General features: G+C 43.8%; 9 non-coding genes across 9 annotated transcripts; all 9 read left to right on the top strand.

Moving 5' to 3' along the window:
* The first annotated feature begins 7470 nt into the window (after window positions 1-7470).
* trnaq-cug (transfer RNA glutamine (anticodon CUG)) lies at window positions 7471-7542 on the top strand. The gene has a single exon. It is a non-coding gene; the product is annotated as a tRNA-Gln (tRNA).
* A 102-nt stretch (window positions 7543-7644) lies between these two features.
* trnai-aau (transfer RNA isoleucine (anticodon AAU)) lies at window positions 7645-7718 on the top strand. Its single transcript has one exon. It is a non-coding gene; the product is annotated as a tRNA-Ile (tRNA).
* A 4625-nt stretch (window positions 7719-12343) lies between these two features.
* On the top strand, window positions 12344-12416 carry trnak-cuu (transfer RNA lysine (anticodon CUU)). Its single transcript has one exon. It is a non-coding gene; the product is annotated as a tRNA-Lys (tRNA).
* Window positions 12417-14711: 2295 nt separating this feature from the next.
* trnan-guu (transfer RNA asparagine (anticodon GUU)) lies at window positions 14712-14785 on the top strand. The gene has a single exon. It is a non-coding gene; the product is annotated as a tRNA-Asn (tRNA).
* Window positions 14786-14954: 169 nt separating this feature from the next.
* Window positions 14955-15027, top strand: trnak-cuu (transfer RNA lysine (anticodon CUU)). Its single transcript has one exon. It is a non-coding gene; the product is annotated as a tRNA-Lys (tRNA).
* A 412-nt stretch (window positions 15028-15439) lies between these two features.
* On the top strand, window positions 15440-15513 carry trnan-guu (transfer RNA asparagine (anticodon GUU)). The gene has a single exon. It is a non-coding gene; the product is annotated as a tRNA-Asn (tRNA).
* Window positions 15514-15682: 169 nt separating this feature from the next.
* On the top strand, window positions 15683-15755 carry trnak-cuu (transfer RNA lysine (anticodon CUU)). Its single transcript has one exon. It is a non-coding gene; the product is annotated as a tRNA-Lys (tRNA).
* Window positions 15756-16167: 412 nt separating this feature from the next.
* On the top strand, window positions 16168-16241 carry trnan-guu (transfer RNA asparagine (anticodon GUU)). Its single transcript has one exon. It is a non-coding gene; the product is annotated as a tRNA-Asn (tRNA).
* A 1328-nt stretch (window positions 16242-17569) lies between these two features.
* Window positions 17570-17642, top strand: trnak-cuu (transfer RNA lysine (anticodon CUU)). Its single transcript has one exon. It is a non-coding gene; the product is annotated as a tRNA-Lys (tRNA).
* Window positions 17643-18489: the final 847 nt, after the last annotated feature.

Raw genomic sequence — 18489 nt, 5'->3', positions numbered from 1 at the left:
ATCAAGCGATAGCTCAACGGCAAAAGCTGTGGCTCCACAAAATGAGCGTCACACGCCCGAACAGGGACTTGAACCCTGGACCCTCAGATTAAAAGTCTGATGCTCTACCGACTGAGCTATCCTGGCTCCACAACAGTAAATTAAAAGTAGGCAAGGTTTGGGTTGTGGTCGGCGCAGACCTTTACAGTACACTAAAGTTTACCGTGAGATGGGGTTTTAAGCTTATGGTTGGTGTGGAGGTTGCTAAAACACGACAGGTTACTTTGAGGTTGGGTTTATGGTTTTTGTAGGTGTAGACATCAGTACAACACAATAGTTTGGACTTCATGTCATGTAGGAGACATTAAATAGATCAATGAAAACTGCAGAATGTCTTTGTGCTGTTGTGGCAATGAATGGACACTCAACAATTGAAAAGATTCCTTCCATGCCTTAGAAGCGTGACTTGATCAGTACTTATCTACACAGCATGCTGGCATCAAAGATACTATTTCTCTTATATCATATCCCTAGTCTTCCACACTTTAGGAAACGTAAACATTCAGGACGTGCCATTAGCACAGCCTGCACTAAAAGGAGGCTGGAGATAACGGATGGCAACACAGAGTGCGACACCAATGTCACCTTGAAAAACCTGCCGTGACCCGGATTCAAACCGGGGTTGCTGCGGCCACAACACAGAGTACTAACCACTATACGATCATGGCGAGCTATGAAACAGCCGTTGTCACCTATGTGTGGTATGTTCCTCCCTGTGATAAGCCCCTTTCTCTTCAGTGAGAACACTCTGTTGTTTTTCTCCTCCTACCAGCACAACGCTTTTCCCAAGAAACAATGGAAATGCAAACAATTGATGACTGCTGCAATTTTAAAAAGTAACAGGATGTGGGTATAGTTGGCAGGACTTGAACCTGCGGGAGAACACCCCAACGTATTTCAAGTCGATCGCCTTAACCACTCAGCCATGATTACAAGACTGCCTGAGCTGCCATGTCTTGATGTGTAGTACATGTATTGTGCATCCAGATGAAACTTTCATCAAGCGATAGCTCAACGGCAAAAGCTGTGGCTCCACAAAATGAGCCTTACACACTCAAACAGGGTCTTGAACCCTCGACCCTTAGATTAAAAGTCAGATGTTCTACCGACTGAGCTATCCAGGCTCCACAACAGTAATTTACAAGTAGGCAATCTTTAGGGTTGTGGTCGGCGCAGACCTTCACAGAACACTAAAGTTTACTGTGAAATGAGGTTTAAGCTTATGGTTGGTGTAGATGTTGCTAAAACACGACAGGTTACTTTTAGGTTGGGTTTATGGTTGTTGTAGGTGTAGACATCAGTACAACACAATAGTTTGGACTCCATGTCATGTAGGAGACATTAAATAGATCAATGATAACTGCAGAAGGTCTTTCTGCTGTTGTGGCAATGAATGGACACTCAACAATTGAAAAGATTCCTTCCATGCCTTAGAAGCGTAACTTGATCAGTACTTATCTACACAGCATACTGGCATCATAGATCCTGTTTCTCATATCGAATCCCTAGTCTTCCACACTTTAGGAAATGTAAACATTCAGGACGTGCCATTAGCACAGCCTGCACTAAAAGGTGGCTGGAGATTACGAATGGCAACACAGAGTGCAAATCCAATACCACCTTGAAAAACCTGCCGTGATCCCGATTCGAACCGGGGTTGCTGCGGCTACAACACAGAGTAATAACCACTATACGATCACAGCGAGCTACGGGACAGCCGCTGTGGCTCTTGTGTGGTATGTTCCTCCATGTGATATGCCCCTTTCTCTTCAGTGAGAACACACTGCTGTTTTTCTCCTCCTACCAGCACAACGCTATTCCCAAGAAACAATGGAAATGCAAACAATTGATGACTGCTGCAATTTTAAAAAGGAACAGGATGTGGGTATAGTTGGCAGAACTTGAACCTGCGGGAGAATACCCCAACGGATTTCTAGTCGATCGCCTTAACCTCTTAGCCATGACTACAAGACTGCCTGTTCTCCCATGTCCTAATGCCTAGTACACGTGTTGTGCATTTAGATGAAACTTTCAGCAAGCGATAGCTCAACGGCAAAAGCTGTGGCTCCACAAAGAGTCTCTCATGCCCGAACACGGACTTGAACCCTGGACCCTCTACCGACTCCGCTAAAGCTGGGGAACAATAGTCTGTTTTGGAAGGGGAAGAAAAAAGCACAAGAAAAATAAGAAAATTTGAGAAATTGAGAAAGAAAGAAGCAAAATTAAGGTTATATTTTGTATTTTTTGCCCACCAGAAACTAATCAATGCATATATAACAGTACTGGTTCAAGAAATATGTCCATAAATAACACTTTGGGTAGATCACAAGGTTCAATCCCCGACTGGAGCAGGTATCTAACCAGGTTTAGTAATGGGTCGATCATGAACATTTCGTTCATTTTAAACGAATCTTCAATATGATTTGGGAACTACAAGTCCTCTCAGGATCCGTTCACCTCTCAAGTCCTCTATCGGGTCTGAGTCACTCGTTCATTACGGGCCAATCATACGCGTTTAGAGCAGGAAAAATATTTGATCCGTTCATCTCTCGAGTCCTCTATCGGGTCTGAGTCAATGGTTCCTCAAGGGCCAATAATACGCGTTTAGAGCCGAAAAAAATAATTGATCCGTTCATCTCTCGAGTCCTCTATCGGATTTCAGTCATTCGTTCCTCACGGGCCAATCATACGCGTTTAGAGCTGGAAAAAGAATTGATCCGTTCATCTCTTGAGTCCTCTATTGGGTCTGAGTCACTCGTTCATCATGAGCCCATCATACGCATTTAGAGCCGGAAAAAGAATTGATCGGTTCACCTCATGAGTCAGGTCTGAATTTGGAGAAAAGCTCAGCCACTGCACTTAACACCACCAACACTGGTTTGAAGTGCAGCTCAGGTTAAATACTCTCTCTCCTCTCTAGAAAGATCCAATGATTGCTACCAGGTGGACACAGTTACACAATGCTCATTGTCCACCAAAAGATATGTCTCAGGACGCAAGCCCTGGGATAACCGCTATCACCCTCCTAAAGCATATACAGGCAAGAAATCCATTAATTAGTTGTTATGGAAGTTATTCATTAAGCTTTTAATGTACTACACAAAATGGTAATCTAAATGTTTATTTTATCATTAGTTTTATTTAATATATGTTTTTTTATTGTTATATTTTTTTAAGGTGAATTGCTGGGAATGGAGCACCTTTACAGCCAGACAGGCAAAACCCTGACTCCGGTGCTCCAGAACCCAGAGGAGGAAACAGGCTGGTGGAGGAAGTAGATGACGAGGATCTACAAGATGACGGGTTTGAGGAGGAGATCATGGAGGACATCACAGTTCCAGTGCTGTATGAGGATGACCCCTGCCGTGATCTCAGAAACAGCCCCTCATCTTCGCCTCTGCCTCAGTCCCCAGCATCACTGGCTGAGCTGTCCACATCTGCTGGTGGAGAAGGACAGCTTCCTAATCCAGCCCCCTCAGTGCCGTCACAGCCATCCAAGTCTGGAGACAGTCTCTCTGTTGAGGCTCAGGTAAGATATATTAAGAACTTAATTTGATTTAGTCTTTTTTTATTCCACATATACTACATTTATTCTGTATTTACCAGGGAGTAAATCATTGGACCTGATGGCATTGCTGGGTGGGACAAGGTCCAGGATCTGGCTGCTTATTTGGTAGGTCTTCGTGAGGCTCCTTACCTCACTGACCTGCAGGTGACAGAGGCCATCCAGCTGTGGACAGCTCTCCTGGATGTTGATAAACAGCGCATCAACTACCAGCCTCGACATAAGCCTCAGCTGACACATGCGCGCTTTAAGGCACCTTAGCGCTCCGGAGTCACTCCAGGTGTGGAGAGCGTCAAGCGCTGTCTGATTGGACATCCTGGGGGTCCAGCACAGTGGCCTAGCACCAGCCGCTTGGTTGAGGCCATTTGTACAAAGCTGTGTGCCGTTCACAAGTCCACTTCCAAGAAGGCTGGTGTTCGCACGCCCAGGTGGTCTAAAATACTGACCGATTACCACCACATCCGGGATCTGGTGCTTGGCAGTCGCAGGCTGATGGATGAAACAGTGATCCAGCTTTTTGAGCTAAACCAGAAGACGCTTATTCAGTGGTAAGCAAAGCACATTATTTTCTTTAAATTACCTGAATACTTCTAAATTAATATATATGTATAATACATATCATTTATTATCAGGTTTCAACGGAGGCAAAAGGATCAGGAAATGAGTGTACTCACTCAGGGACTGACTCCACTTGATCCAATTGCTGTGGCAGATACGCAGCTTCCTTTGCCGAGGGAAAAATTGGACGAGGCACCATCAACATCAGGCCCCAAACACCAGTTTTTCTTTCCTCCAAATAAAGAAGGACAGGCACCTCTTATTCGACCTGGTCGAAAGTCTGCTTCTGCAACCACCACAGTTTGCTCCTTCCTGCCGGATGCCACCACGGTGTGCTCCTTTCCACTGGCCCCCACGACGGTATGCCCCATTGCGCCAACCCCCACCACAGTCTGCCACATTGCACCGGCCCCTACCATGGTGTGCCCCGTCACACCGACCTTCACCACAGTGCGCCCCATCTCGCCAGCTTCCACCACAGTGTGCCCCATCATACCAGCCTCCACCACAGTGCGCCTTATTGCGCCGGCCCCCACCACAGTGCGCCCCATTGTGTCTGCCCCCACCACGGTGTGCTCCTTTCCACCGACCCTTAGCACGGTGTGCCCCATTGCACCACCCCCCATAGCACCAGGTGTTATGCAGCCCATTTCAGGACCTTTAACCCAGACATGAGTGTGTCAATGGTGATTCCATCATTTGCTGCACCAACATCCAGTGCAGTCCCAGCTTCACCTGCACCTGCTGTTCCTCCACCTGCACCTGCTCCACCTGCACCTGCTGTTCCTCCACCTGCACCTGCACTTCAAATGGCAAATCCTTAGAGAACTGGTTGGCAGAACAGCGCCAGCAAAATAAAGGACAAACTCCAGCTCCAGAATAAAGGACAAATTGCTGTATATATTTTTGTAAATGTTACATGGGTACTCTCTCTCTCTCTCTCATTTTATTTAATTATTGTGTGTTAATATTTAGCATTTTAAAGTGGCACTTATAGGCCCACTCTTATTTTGTCTTGTGTGTACTTATTTAATATTTGTGTGTATTTTATGTAAAAATATATTTATATTTCTTAAAAAAAATAACATTTTATACATTGCTTAAATACTATATTTTATATATTATGTGCCCCCACTCTTGCGTTTTATTATTTATTTATATTATTTTTTAATATATTGTGTATATAAAAACAAATATATATATATAGTGTTGTTTTTATATAATGTGTATAATAAATAAATATATTTATAAATAGTATTGTTTTAATATATTATATGTGCATAATAAATAAATATATATTGTATTGTTTTTATTTATTGTATATTATATAGTTTATATATTAAGATATGTTTTTATTTTGTTTTTTACATTTTTTAAATTGTTTTGCGATTTTAATATTTGTATTCATTTTAATAAACCATTTTGCATATTACTTGTTTTTGTGTGCATTCATTTAAAGTTATTACATAAAGAAATATAACACACACACACATATATATATATATATATATATATATATATATATATATATATATATATAGTATAGTATATATTTATATATTAATACATAAATATATATATAATATACTTATATATACATAAACATGCATACATATGTTTAATTGAAACATTTTCATTCATTTTTAATTAACGTAATATGCTTTTTAAGAACAATATCCACGTAATAATCCGCTGAAACCGACACTGATTGGATATTGTGTTACACAGATCGTGTGTTTGAATCCAGCACGCAAAAAATGACATTTAGAGTGACATGCAATATGCAACCAAAATACCACATTATGCAGTCACAAAGCCGCGAACACTACTGCAAGCGAAATTTGTCACATTTTTCCGTTTTTTTGCGGCTTGTTCGCTTGCGAGTGAGCGAGATGATTGGACCCCTTCCTATGCTAAGCGAGCACTCTACCATTTGAGCTAATTCCCCTTGGAAAAATTCAAATTGGTAGTTTTTGGTGTGGTCAAAAAAAAAAAAAAGATCACATCTGCTCTGTGGTCACCTCTTTGCCCTGCCCGCCGTTTAGTCGTCAAATTGCCTGGAATAGCGCGCTTTTCTTTTGAAGGCCCTACCTATTCCTGCTCCAGTAAACGTGTTAGGAGCCCTGCATGCCGAATGACTCAGAATGACTCAGTTACTCAGATATCAATGCACATTGGCACCACCACCACCTTGGATTGACATTCTGCTACTTTCCTGCAACGCTGTTTTTTTTTTTATTCATTCCCTACAGCTCTGACAGCACCACACAACAAGCTTGAGGTTCCATGGTGTAATGGTGACCACTCTGGACTCTGAATCCAGCGATCTGAGTTCAAATTTCAGTGGGACCTGTTATTTTGCCAGCACCGCACAAAAAAAGCTGGAATAGAATGTTAATCTCTTGAAGGCCAGGGAATGACAGTTACTCTGGGCTTTCTAGTGCTGAAGGCAGGAAGTGGCCGGTTAGCTCAGCTGGTTAGACTATGGTGCTAATAACGGCAAGGTTGTGGATTCGATCCCTGTACTGGCCAAGCTCTTACTCTCTTAGGCCTCAGATGCATTTAGGGCTCTGCTCGGTCTTACACACGTCTATGCTGCAGAAAAACTATGAAACGGCAGCTGAAATAGCTCAGTTGGGAGAGTGTTAGACTGAAGATCTAAAGGTCCCTGGTTAGATCCAGGGTTTGGTAAAGTAGTGTTGTTTTTCAGTCCCAAAAAGCCTAGCTAATGTTGTTTTTCAGTCCCAAAAAGCCTAGCTGCTGCACCCTTAAGTCCAACTGCTTCCACTTGACCAAAAAGCTATCTTACTTCCAGATGGTCACGTCGCTTCTAGGGACGATTGAATCAGGAGAGTTTCAATTTAAACCTTTTTCGCTTTAAAAAGGCATGAAAACAGAGGTGGAGAATGCAGGCATTGTTCCCACTACCTCTCGCATGCAAAGCGAGCGCATTACCATTTGAGCTAATTCCCCTGAGAGCAATTAAAAAATTGGCGATTTTCGACGTGGTCGAACTAGAAAAAAAAAGATCAAATTTGCTCTGTGGTGGCCTCTTTGCCCTACCTGCCGTTTAGTCGTCAAATTGCCTGGAATAGTGCGCTTTTCTTTTAAAGGCCCTACCTGGTCCTGCTCCAGTAAACGTGTGAGGAGTCCTGCATGCCGAATGACGAGTTACTCAGAAATCAGTGCACATTGGCACTGCCTTGTATTGACATTCTGCTACTTTCTGGCAAGGCCGTTTTTTTTTTTTTTTTCTTCTTCTTTTTTTTTTTCACCTTAGGCCGGGCAGCACCAACCAGAAGACTTGAGGTTCCATGGTGTAATGGTTAGCACTCTGGACTCTGAATCCAGTGATCCAAGTTCAAATCTCGGTGGGACCTTGTTTTTTTACCAGTACTGCACAAAAAACGCTGGAATAGCATTCTTATCTCTTGAAGAAAATGACAGTTACTCTGAGCTTTTTAACAAACATGGCAGAAAGTGGCCAGTTAGCTCAGCTGGTTAGAGCGTGGTGCTAATAACGTCAAGGTTGCGGGTTCGATCCCCGTACTGGCCAAACTTTTACCCTTTAAGGCCTCACAGTCATTTCAGGATTCTGCTTAGTCTCACAGACATGTATGCTGCAGGATACTTGTGAAAGGGCAGACTTAATATTTAAAGGTCCCTGGTCCGATCCTGGATTTCAGCAAAACAGTGCTGTTGTTCTATTTTGTGCACAAGGGTCAGGTGACCGAAAGTCACCCAAAAGCCTAGCTGCTTCACCCTTAAGTCCACCTGCTTCCACTTGACCAAAACACTATCTTCCTCCCAGATGGTCACGTTGCTTCTGGCGATGATTCCAATGGCCTGATCGACAGCACTCTATAATGCTATGTATTTAGCGCTTTAATGTCCCACTGCAGACACGCTGCTGAATAAATGAAAACTATGATTTGATAGGGCTTCTGAAAGTTTGCAATGATTTGTACTACACGGAAACCGGCAAAGCTGATGTAAGTAGTTTCGCTTTAAATCCTCAAGGTGCCACCAGCTTTGCAAAAAAAGCCAATGTAAAAAGGCATGAAAACAGAGGTGGAGAATGCAGGCATTGTTCCCGCTACCTCTAGCATGCAAAGCGAGCGCTTAACCATTTGAGCTAATTCCCCTCAGAGCAATCAAAAATTGGCAATTTTCGACGTGGTCAAAATAGAAAAAAAAGATCAAATTTGCTCTGTGGTGGCCTCTTTGCCCTGCCTGCCGTTTAGTCATCAAATTGCCTGGAATAGTGCGCTTTTCTTTTGAAGGCCCTACCTGGTCCTGCTCCAGTAAACGTGTGAGGAGCCCTGCATGCCGAATGACGAGTTACTCAGAAATCAATGCACATTGCCACCGCCTTGTATTGACATTCTGCTACTTTCTGGCAAGGCCGTTTTATTATTATTTTTTTTTACATTTTTTTCTCTTTAGCCCAGGCAGCACCAACTGGAAGACTTTTATTAAGCTTGGCAGTAAGTGGCCGGTTAGCTCATACTGCCACCTGTAAGTCGTGGTTATTCTTGGTTACACCGGCCAATCACTTTGTGAGCTGGAACCAAGATTCACCCTATTCTTGGTTAAGGCAGCCAATCGTGTTCTGAGTTACAATGAACGCTATGGCCAATCAGAGCCCTTATACCATCCATGATTTGTACTGTAATAAAAGATTTCGACGCGGATTAATTCGGATACCAATTGCAAAGCAAGTATTTTTTTAACAAGGTGGTTTAAATTAATAACCATTACAGTAACGTTAATTACTACAACATAATTATTATATGATTGTTATAGATGTTTTATAACGTTATTTGGTAAGATTAATGTTAGCCGACCAAGCAAACTGTACAGTTTTACTACAAACATTTTAATGCAGTTATTAATTAATTAATATGGATCATGCATGATTGCATCACTAATAATAAACCAACAATATAAGGGTCACACATCAATCCATCACTAATAATAATGTTATTATTATTAGTGGTGTATTAAATTGTGACCCTTATATTATTGGTTTATTATTAGTGATGCAATCATGCGTGATCCATATTGTTTTATGCTTTATGATTAGTGATGTATTATGCGTGAGCATTATTAGATCAGTTTATGGTTAGTGATGTAGTGATATGTGAGCGTTATTATAGTATTTGTTTATAATTAGTGACTGATGAAATGAGCCTTATATTTATTATTAGTGAAGTGATTCATTAATGTGTGAGAATAATGCACTGGCATTATTGTAACTATGGTAGTAAATGACAATATAAAGTGAAGTAATGTATAATAACTGCATTAAAATGTTTGTAGTAAAACTGTACAGTGTGCTTGGTCGGCTAACATTAATCTTAACAAACAACGTCATATAACATCTATAACAATCATATAATAATTGTCTTGTTGTAATTAATGTTACTGTAATGGTTATTCATTTAAACCAACTTGTTATAAAAATACTTACTTTGTGATTGTTGTCCGAATTAATCCACAACGAAATCTGTTAATACAGTACAAATCATGAATGTTATAAGGGCTCTGATTGGCCATAGCGTTCATTGTAACTCGGAACATGATTGGCTGCCGTAACCAAGAATAGGGTGAATCTTGGTTCCAGCTCGGGACAAGATTGGCCAGCGTAACCAAGAATTAAAAAAAATCTTGGTTCCAACTCGGACCATGATTGGCCGGTGTAACCAAGAATAACCACGAATTACAGGAGGCAGTATCCGCCACTGGCCCAGTTTGCGTCAGCAGTGCTCATTAGCATGCTGCTTGGAAAGAGGACACGGCTCGGTCAACATGCAGTTCCTTCAACGCTTGCTGTGCTTTCTTGTCATGGCAAGTTGTGGTGTCGATAGGATGCTCTAACACAGAGCATGTGACAGTCCCTCCCAAGAAGAACTGTGATCCAGGCTCTGAGACTTTCTCTTCTCCAGAAGGAGGTTGCAAATGTTAGAGTTATTTTTGTCAGAGCAGCTGCAGCACACCTGGGTGGAAGCCCACAGCTAGGCTTGATGGTCTAGCCTGGTGGTCTAGTAATTAGGATTCGGCGCTCTCACGGCCGTGGTCCGAGTACGATTCCTGGTCAGGGAACTTCCTTTTCACCTCCATGGTGAACTTCGAGCAGTGGTGCCGATGATATCTTCGCAAAGGCAAGAAAGCGGCTCTGAGCACAAAAGTCATCCTTTGAGCTGGAGTCGAACCTGGGACCTAAGAATTGGTCCTACAGTCCTTCACTCTACCAGCTGAGCTATCAAAGTCTTATGTAGCAGTTCCACAACCACACCCTATAAGGTAGCTGCAGTCCGACCGCTGGCCAAAAAGGACAGGAGCAAAAGTACTTAAGCCTTCCCATACCGGGAGTCGAACCCGGGTCACCTGGGTGAAAATCAGGAATCCTGACTGCTAGACCATATGGAAAATGCCACTTTTGAAACCCAGTCTTGGCACAAACTCCAGTTCTTTCTGATCGCTGGCACGACCCTGTTCCGCTTGAACAAGTGCCACTCATACACTTACGCATTCTCTCATACACAGTTTCTTGGTTTCCATAACCGAGAATCTTCTGATCCATAGTCATAAGCGCTAACCTTTGTGCCACTCTGTTCAGCACCTTGTTAGCACATTGCTTGAAGCAAGGACAAGGCTCTGTCAACCCGGAGTTCCTTCACCACACATTCTGCTTTGTTTTTTATGGCAAGAGGTTGTGTGGATGGGATGCTCTTACAGGATTCCTGACAGTCCCTCCATAGAAGATCTGAGATCAGGGGTCGGAGACTCTCTCCTCTCCAAGAGGAGGTTAAAAGTCTTTTGTGTCTCTGTGTCAGAGCACTTAGGTGTTGCTGCAGCTCAGAGACCTACAAGTGGAGGAGATTACACTGCAAGTTGGCTGGATGGCCTCTAAGGGGTTGGCAGTTATGCCACACGTAGGCTGGGTTTGCGATTGATGTAGCTGTAGTAGACATTCATAAAAATAAAAAGAATTAAAACTGGTTACTCTGAGGTTGTGTTTAGGGTTGGGGTAGGTGTAAAATTGAATAAAACGTAGCGGGTTACTGTGAGGTTGGGCCTAGGGCTGGGGTAGGTGTGATTTTAATAAACTGCAATAGGTTGTATTCTGTGCCATGTACAAGACATTGAATCAATGAAACCCTCATGGAGGTTTGTTACTGTGAGGTTGGGTTAAGAGTTGGGGTAGGTTGTGTTGTAAAATAGAAATCAGTTTTTATTATTTTTGTCTCTTTCTTTTAATCAAACAATTGTTTGTATTGGTCATGTAAGGGTCATATATTAACTGAACTTCTAATGTTGTGGGTGAGTGCTGTGCATACTAATTAGCATTTTTGCAGAAGTAGATAGATGCGGGTCCAAAATTAAATTCAGCTCTGCAAAAACTTCCTGTCTGAAGAGAGGTGTTAAAACTGAACACAGAACACAGAAAGATGTATACTTTGTTGTTGGGCAGAGAATTCGTAGAAAAAGAGGAAGTATGTCGAAGGGGCGGCCAATGGAGGACTGAACAAAGACTGACAAGTGACGTTACACCAAAACTCCACCTGTTAAGATCAGTTGTGTATATATGCTGAAGTCAGGAAATGTATGTTAGTTGCGAACCTCTTGAATGTAATTCTTTTATTGCATTGGGGTAATGTAACCCAGAGCTCTGTCATCGAATTATTCATTTATATCTAATAAATTACTAATATTTTTAGCATTGAAGAAAACCCTCTCCAGACCTTGAATTGGCAAGATATTCCAACAGTAAAGCATGAGACTCTTAATCTCAGAGTCCTGGGTTCGAGCCCAACGTTGGGCGTTTCTGTTACTTTTCTCTCTCTCTTTCAGCAAACTTACATTAGGGTTCTTATAGTAGACCATTTGAAACAAAGTTCCGCCTTTCTACAACTGTAGGTGATCTTTCCCTAAGTCTCTGTGGCACAATAAGTTAGCGCGTTTGGCAGTTAACTGAAAGATTGGTGGTTCAAGCCCACCCAGGGACGAGTTAGGCTTTATGCTGCCTTGCAACTGCTAACACGTGCACTGGGCATATATCCTGGGCCACATTCTGTCCAGCGTTACAAGATAAAATCAGGATTTAGCAGAAGATTGTCACAGGTAGGGAAGGTATTGCTGAAAACGGTGTCTAGCTCTTGAAAAAGGTTCTTATCAGCCCGGCTAGCTCAGTTGGTAGAGCATGAGACTCTTAATCTCAGGGTCGTGGGTTCGAGCCCCACGTTGGGCGTTTCTGTTACTTTTCACTTTCTTTCTCAGCAAACTTTCATTAGGGTTCATATAGCAGACCTTTTGAAACAAAGTTTCGCCTTTCTACTACTGCTAAACCGTGCACTGGACATAGATCCTGGGCCACATTCTGTCCAGCGTTACAAGATGAAATCAGGATTTAGCAGAAGATTGTCACGGGTAGGCGAGGTAATACTGAAAACGGTGTCTAGCTCTTGAAAAAGCTTTTCATCCGCCCGGCTAGGTCAGTCGGTAGAACATGAGACTCTTAATCTCTGGGTCGTGGGTTAGATCCCCACGTTGGGCGTTTCTGTTGCCTCTCTCTCTCTCAGCAAACTTTCATAAGGGTTCATATAGCAGACCATTTGAAACAAAGTTCCGCCTTTCTACCACTGTAGGTAACCTTTTACTAAGTCTCTGTGGCGCAATCGGTTAGCGCGTTCGGCTGTTATCTGAAAGGTTGGTGGTTCAAGCCCACCCAGGGACGAATTAGGCATTTTGCTGCCTTGCAACTGCTAACACGTGCACTGGGCATATATCCTGGGCCACATTCTGTCCAGCGTTACAAGATAAAATCAGGATTTAGCAGTAGATTGTCACAGGTAGGGAAGGTATTGCTGAAAACGGTGTCTAGCTCTTGAAAAAGCTTCTTATCAGCCCGGCTAGCTCAGTCGGTAGAGCATGAGACTCTTAATCTCAGGATCGTGGGTTTGAGCCCCACGTTGGGCGTTTCTGTTACTTTTCTCTCTCTCTCTCAGCAAACTTAGATTAGGGTTCATATAGCAGACCTTTTGAGACAAAGTTACGCCTTTCTACCACTGTAGGTGACGTGTCACTAAGTCTCTGTGGTGCAATTGGTTAACGAGTTTGGCTGTCAACTGAAAGGTTGAAGGTTCAAGCCCACCTAGGGACGAATTAGGCATTTTGCTGCCTTGCAACTGCTAACACGTGCACTGGGCATATATCCTGGGCCACATTCTGTCCAGCGTTACAAGATGAAATCATGATTTAGCAGAAGATTGTCATGGGTAGGGAAGGTATCGCTAAAAACGGTGTCTAGCTACTGAGACGCTTATTATCAGCCTAGCTAGCTCAGTCGGTAGAGCATGAGACTCTTAATCTCAGGGTCGTGGGTTCGAGCCCCAGGTTTGGCATTTCTGTTACTTTTCTCTCTCTTTCTCAGCAAACTTTCATTAGGGTTCATATAGCAGACCTTTTGAAACAAAGTTCCGCCTTTCTACTACTGCTAAACCGTGCACTGGACATAGATCCTGGGCCACATTCTGTCCAGCGTTACAAGATAAAATCAGGATTTAGCAGAAGATTGTCACGGGTAGGCGAGGTAATACTGAAAACGGTGTCTAGCTCTTGAAAAAGCTTTTCATCAGCCCGGCTAGGTCAGTCGGTAGAACATGAGACTCTTAATCTCAGGGTCGTGGGTTAGATCCCCACGTTGGGCGTTTCTGTTGCCTCTCTCTCTCTCTCAGCAAACTTTCATAAGGGTTCATATAGCAGACCATTTGAAACAAAGTTCCGCCTTTCTACCACTGTAGGTGACCTTTTACTAAGTCTCTGTGGCGCAATCGGTTAGCGCGTACGGCTGTTAACTGAACGGTTGGTGGTTCAAGCCCACCCAGGGATGAATTAGGCATTTTGCTGCCTTGCAACTGCTAACACGTGCACTGGGCATATATCCTGGGCCACATTCTGTCCAGCGTTACAAGATAAAATCAGGATTTAGCAGAAGATTGTCACAGGTAGGGAAGGTATTGCTGAAAACGGTGTCTAGCTCTTGAAAAAGCTTCTTATCAGCCCGGCTAGCTCAGTCGGTAGAGCATGAGACTCTTAATCTCAGGGTAGTGGGTTCGAGCCCCACGTTGGGCGTTTCTGTTACTTTTCTCTCTCTTTCTCAGCAAACTTTCTTTAGGGTTCATATAGCAGACCTTTTGAAACAAAGTTCCGCCTTTCTACTACTGCTAAACCGTGCACTGGACATAGATCCTGGGCCACATTCTGTCCAGCGTTACAAGATGAAATTAGGATTTAGCAGAAGATTGTCACGGGTAGGCGAGGTAATACTGAAAACGGTGTCTAGCTCTTGAAAAAGCTTTTCATCCGCCCGGCTAGGTCAGTCGGTAGAACATGAGACTCTTAATCTCTGGGTCGTGGGTTAGATCCCCACGTTGGGCGTTTCTGTTGCCTCTCTCTCTCTCAGCAAACTTTCATAAGGGTTCATCTAGCAGACCATTTGAAACAAAGTTCCGCCTTTCTACCACTGTAGGTTACCTTTTACTAAGTCTCTGTGGCGCAATCGGTTAGCGCGTTCGGCTGTTAACTGAAAGGTTGGTGGTTCAAGCCCACCCAGGGACGAATTAGGCATTTTGCTGCCTTGCAACTGCAAACACGTGCACTGGGCATATATCCTGGGCCACATTCTGTCCAGCGTTACAAGATAAAATCAGGATTTAGCAGAAGATTGTCACAGATAGGGAAGGTATTGCTGAAAACGGTGTCTAGCTCTTGAAAAAGCTTCTTATCAGCCCGGCTAGCTCAGTCGGTAGAGCATGAGACTCTTAATCTCAGGGTTGTGGGTTCGAGCCCCACGTTGGGCGTTTCTGTTACTTTTCTCTCTCTTTCTCAGCAAACTTTCATTAGGGTTCATATAGCAGACCTTTTGAAACAAAGTTCCGCCTTTCTACTACTGCTAAACCGTGCACTGGACATAGATCCTGGGCCACATTCTGTCCAGCGTTACAAGATAAAATCAGGATTTAGCAGAAGATTGTCACGGGTAGGCGAGGTAATACTGAAAACGGTGTCTAGCTCTTGAAAAAGCTTTTCATCCGCCCGGCTAGGTCAGTCGGTAGAACATGAGACTCTTAATCTCTGGGTCGTGGGTTAGATCCCCACGTTGGCCGTTTCTGTTGCCTCTCTCTCTCTCAGCAAACTTTCATAAGGGTTCATATAGCAGACCATTTGAAACAAAGTTCCGCCTTTCTACCACTGTAGGTTACCTTTTACTAAGTCTCTGTGGCGCAATCGGTTAGCGCGTTCGGCTGTTAACTGAAAGGTTGGTGGTTCAAGCCCACCCAGGGACGAATTAGGCATTTTGCTGCCTTGCAACTGCAAACACGTGCACTGGGCATATATCCTGGGCCACATTCTGTCCAGCGTTACAAGATAAAATCAGGATTTAGCAGAAGATTGTCACAGGTAGGGAAGGTATTGCTGAAAACGGTGTCTAGCTCTTGAAAAAGCTTCTTATCAGCCCGGCTAGCTCAGTCGGTAGAGCATGAGACTCTTAATCTCAGGGTTGTGGGTTCGAGCCCCACGTTGGGCGTTTCTGTTACTTTTCTCTCTCTTTCTCAGCAAACTTTCATTAGGGTTCATATAGCAGACCTTTTGAAACAAAGTTCCGCCTTTCTACTACTGCTAAACCGTGCACTGGACATAGATCCTGGGCCACATTCTGTCCAGCGTTACAAGATAAAATCAGGATTTAGCAGAAGATTGTCACGGGTAGGCGAGGTAATACTGAAAACGGTGTCTAGCTCTTGAAAAAGCTTTTCATCCGCCCGGCTAGGTCAGTCGGTAGAACATGAGACTCTTAATCTCTGGGTCGTGGGTTAGATCCCCACGTTGGGCGTTTCTGTTGCCTCTCTCTCTCTCAGCAAACTTTCATAAGGGTTCATATAGCAGACCATTTGAAACAAAGTTCCGCCTTTCTACCACTGTAGGTTACCTTTTACTAAGTCTCTGTGGCGCAATCGGTTAGCGCGTTCGGCTGTTAACTGAAAGGTTGGTGGTTCAAGCCCACCCAGGGACGAATTAGGCATTTTGCTGCCTTGCAACTGCAAACACGTGCACTGGGCATATATCCTGGGCCACATTCTGTCCAGCGTTACAAGATAAAATCAGGATTTAGCAGAAGATTGTCACAGGTAGGGAAGGTATTGCTGAAAACGGTGTCTAGCTCTTGAAAAAGCTTCTTATCAGCCCGGCTAGCTCAGTCGGTAGAGCATGAGACTCTTAATCTCAGGATCGTGGGTTTGAGCCCCACGTTGGGCGTTTCTGTTACTTTTCTCTCTCTCTCTCAGCAAACTTACATTAGGGTTCATATAGCAGACCTTTTGAGACAAAGTTACGCCTTTCTACCACTGTAGGTGACGTGTCATTAAGTCTCTGTGGTGCAATTGGTTAACGAGTTTGGCTGTCAACTGAAAGGTTGGAGGTTCAAGCCCACCTAGGGACGAATTAGGCATTTTGCTGCCTTGCAACTGCTAACACGTGCACTGGGCATATATCCTGGGCCACATTCTGTCCAGCGTTACAAGATGAAATCATGATTTAGCAGAAGATTGTCACGGGTAGGGAAGGTATCGCTAAAAACGGTGTCTAGCTCCTGAGAAGCTTATTATCAGCCTAGCTAGCTCAGTCGGTAGAGCATGAGACTCTTTATCTCAGGGTCGTGGGTTCGAGCCCCAGCTTGGGCGTTTCTGTTACTTTTCTCTCTCTTTCTCAGCAAACTTTCATTAGGGTTCATATAGCAGACCTTTTGAAACAAAGTTCCGCCTTTCTACTACTGCTAAACCGTGCACTGGACATAGATCCTGGGCCACATTCTGTCCAGCGTTACAAGATAAAATCAGGATTTAGCAGAAGATTGTCACGGGTAGGCGAGGTAATACTGAAAACGGTGTCTAGCTCTTGAAAAAGCTTTTCATCAGCCCGGCTAGGTCAGTCGGTAGAACATGAGACTCTTAATCTCAGGGTCGTGGGTTAGATCCCCACGTTGGGCGTTTCTGTTGCCTCTCTCTCTCTCTCTCTCAGCAAACTTTCATAAGGGTTCATGTAGCAGACCATTTGAAACAAAGTTACGCCTTTCTACCACTGTAGGTGACCTTTTACTAAGTCTCTGTGGCGCAATCGGTTAGCGCGTACGGCTGTTAACTGAACGGTTGGTGGTTCAAGCCCACCCAGGGACGAATTAGGCATTTTGCTGCCTTGCAACTGCTAACACGTGCACTGGGCATATATCCTGGGCCACATTCTGTCCAGCGTTACAAGATAAAATCAGGATTTAGCAGAAGATTGTCACAGGTAGGGAAGGTATTGCTGAAAACGGTGTCTAGCTCTTGAAAAAGCTTCTTATCAGCCCGGCTAGCTCAGTCGGTAGAGCATGAGACTCTTAATCTCAGGGTCGTGGGTTCGAGCCCCACGTTGGGCGTTTCTGTTACTTTTCTCTCTCTCTCTCAGCAAACTTTCATTAGGGTTCATATAGCAGACCTTTTGAAACAAAGTTCCGCCTTTCTACTACTGCTAAACCGTGCACTGGACATAGATCCTGGGCCACATTCTGTCCAGCGTTACAAGATGAAATCAGGATTTAGCAGAAGATTGTCACGGGTAGGCGAGGTAATACTGAAAACGGTGTCTAGCTCTTGAAAAACCTTTTCATCCGCCCGGCTAGGTCAGTCGGTAGAACATGAGACTCTTAATCTCTGGGTCGTGGGTTAGATCCCCACATTGGGCGTTTCTGTTACTTTTCTCTCTCTCTCTCAGCAAACTTTCATTAGGGTTCATATAGCAGACCTTTTGAAACAAAGTTCCGCCTTTCTACCACTGCTAAACCGTGCACTGGACATAGATCCTGGGCCACATTCTGTCCAGCGTTACAAGATGAAATCAGGATTTAGCAGAAGATTGTCACGGGTAGGGAAGGTATTACTGAAAATGGTGTCTAGCTCTTGAAAAAGCTTTTCATCAGCCTGGCTAGCTCAGTCGGTAGAACATGAGACTCTTTATCTCAGGGTCGTTGGTTAGATCCCCACGTTGGGCGTTTCTGTTGCCTCTCTCAGCAAACTTACATTAGGGTTCATATAGCAGACCTTTTGAAACAAAGTTCCGCCTTTCTACCTCTGTAGGTGACATGTCTCTAAGTCTCTGTGGCGCAATCGGTTAGCGCGTTCGGCTGTTAACTGAAAGGTTGGTGGTTCAAGCCCACCCAGGAATGAATTAGGCATTTTGCTGCCTTGCAACTTCTAACATGTGTACTGGGCATATATCCAGGGCCA

Source organism: Danio rerio, chromosome 4 (assembly GCF_052040795.2).
Source record: "Danio rerio strain M-AB ecotype USA chromosome 4, GRCz13ab, whole genome shotgun sequence".
Taxonomy (NCBI): Eukaryota; Metazoa; Chordata; class Actinopteri; order Cypriniformes; family Danionidae; genus Danio; species Danio rerio.
This window is presented reverse-complemented; position numbering and strand designations above follow the sequence as displayed.